Source organism: Cynara cardunculus, unplaced genomic scaffold, assembly GCF_001531365.2.
Source record: "Cynara cardunculus var. scolymus isolate 2C unplaced genomic scaffold, CcrdV1 Un_Scaffold_739, whole genome shotgun sequence".
Taxonomy (NCBI): domain Eukaryota; kingdom Viridiplantae; phylum Streptophyta; class Magnoliopsida; order Asterales; family Asteraceae; genus Cynara; species Cynara cardunculus.
This window is the reverse complement of record NW_020200612.1, coordinates 16,712-19,208: the sequence shown is the minus strand read 5'-3', so window position 1 is coordinate 19,208 and position 2,497 is coordinate 16,712. Positions and strand designations below refer to the sequence as shown.

General features: G+C 25.1%; 1 long non-coding RNA gene across 1 annotated transcript in view; it reads right to left on the bottom strand.

Moving 5' to 3' along the window:
• Nucleotides 1-2,045: 2,045 nt before the first annotated feature.
• Nucleotides 2,046-2,497, bottom strand: part of LOC112501959 — a 1,816-nt gene continuing 1,364 nt past the window's right edge. Inside the window, exon 2 of the long non-coding RNA XR_003067592.1 lies at nt 2,046-2,310. This is a non-coding gene — a long non-coding RNA (uncharacterized LOC112501959). The remainder of the gene's footprint in view (nt 2,311-2,497) is intronic.

The window sequence follows — 2,497 nt, the reverse complement described above, 5'->3', positions numbered from 1 at the left end:
ACCCAAACTTGAAAACTTCAAATTTTCAAGGCTTGATATATAACAACCAAAAAACGTTCAACATAAGTAAAAATTACATAGTGAACTTGAATATTTTTTATCATTGCCTAATACATAAGAGTTATATTGCAAACAAAAATCACGATACAAACATAAATAAAATTATAATGCAATCAAAATCATGAAACAAATCAATATAAAATTATTACCTTATATTGCAACAAAAAAAATCAAATATTGAACTTGAAAACTTCTTCAAATTTTCATGACATAATGCATAAAAACTATAAATGCAATCTAAATAACGATACATACATATACAAAATTACGGGAGAAGTGAAAAAAATAAAAAAACCTATGAATATCATTAATAGTAAAATAGAAGAAAAATCAAAGAGAAAAATAAATAAATTTAGAGATGTATAGGATTGAGATAGAAGTTGAGAGGGTGTGAGAGAAAAACCAAGTGATGGAGATAAAGAAAAATAGATTGAATGATGAACAATTCATGAAGAAGAGTTAGAGAAAATGAAAGGATTATGTTAAATGCAAACATAAATGAATAATCAATGTTTATAAAAATTAAAAAAAAGATTAAAGAATGATGAATGAAAAAAAAGATAAATAAGTTTCTAACCTTTAGGAGAAACCAAGTCATCAACCTTGGTTTCTCTTTTAATATATATATATATATATATATATATATATATATNAAGATAAATAAGTTTCTAACCTTTAGGAGAAACCAAGTCATCAACCTTGGTTTCTCTTTTAATATATATATATATATATATATATATATATATATGACAAATGCAACAAAAGATGTTATAGACCCTCCACATTTACTGGGGTTTGAACCCCTAACTTTCATGAAGACCAAAAGTTCATATACTACTTAGCCAAAGGCCCTTTTGGCAATCAACGTAAAATGTATGTGTTAGGCTCTACCATATGTTAATGTAGTTTATTATTGATTTTTTTAAATGGTTCTTTTGTAATATGGTTGCTACTTTACATTTATTTGAAGTTTTAAGAATTAAAAATAATTGAACAAAGCCTTTTATGTTATTATAATACACATTGTGTGTGAACTTGTTAAACTATAACATCATGTTCAACATTGTTATAAATTTGAAATAATTTAATACTTTTTTGGATAGGAGCATTAAATGCTTTTGTCGAGGGCACCAAAAACTATATTCCCGGCCCTGTTTTCCATCTCTTGAAATAACCAAACTTTATGCTAGACATATACCTAAGGCCGCTTTTTATAATTTAAAAAAAATATAGATAACTGGTTGCTTAATTTACTTTATATCATTATTTTTTTCATTTTTTATTTTACATATTTATTATATTAACATACATAATTGTATATTAACTAAATATATAAAAATACGTTTTTTTTACAAATTACACATTGTAATCGTTTCGTCAATATGTTCAAAATGAGTCAAATATTAAATATTTTTATTTTAATCATATTATTAAATATCATAAATATGTACTAATTATTTTTTGTACTTACGCTTTATACTCTTGTGGTTATTTATTTTATTTTTTAACCATAAGGGTATAAGACTATGTTTACTCACAATCTATTTCAACCTAATCTCAATTAAAATATTACTTTCTTTCATCCACCTACACAATCTTCAACTCCAACCTAATCTCATTTCTTTTTTCATTTAAGCGTGATCCAATCCAATCTAAAATACAATTTTGTAATATATATATATATATATATATTTATTATATATGATTATTATTTTTTAATTTTAAATATAAAAATACATTAAATGGATTATTGTATATTTTAAAACGTGATTGTAACTATAAAAAACTTATCATACAATTGAAATTAAATAAGACAAATCAAAAAAGTAAGTATGAAAATATATCAATAATGTGCTCTATCTATAGAGAATTGAAAACTACGAATTTTGATATAATTTTTAATCTATAATTTTTTTTGTTAAAGTCACTTTTTAATTGTAACACCCTAAGCTTTCAACACCTTAAAAGATATCTCAAAACGAAAATACTTAACGAGAGCCAGGATCTTTTATAAAATTTATCCAACAAAAGTAATAGTATAACGTTTACAATTCCGCTACAGAGAAGATAAATAATAACCTACTAATCTAGATTTTTTTTTTCTAGATTAAAGACAGGAATTTTCTATCRATCTYCAAAAAGTCGTAACATCAAAACGCAACGCTCGAAAGTAACAAGCCTATAAATACAAAAGAGTCTTTCACGAACCAACGCTCCTCTCGACCCTTTAGAGCCCTACTGCTAAGGAACCTAAAAAGTAATAATAACAAGAAAGGGAGAGGGTTAGGCTTACGCCTAGTGAGTCCAAACAAAGAGTTTACGTAAACATAAAGGAACATATATAAAAATGTACATGCAAATAGTTGCCGTAACTTTAAACAGAAATAGAGACAGTAAGACCTGAATAACTCATAGTGGGACAATAAAACATCCGAAG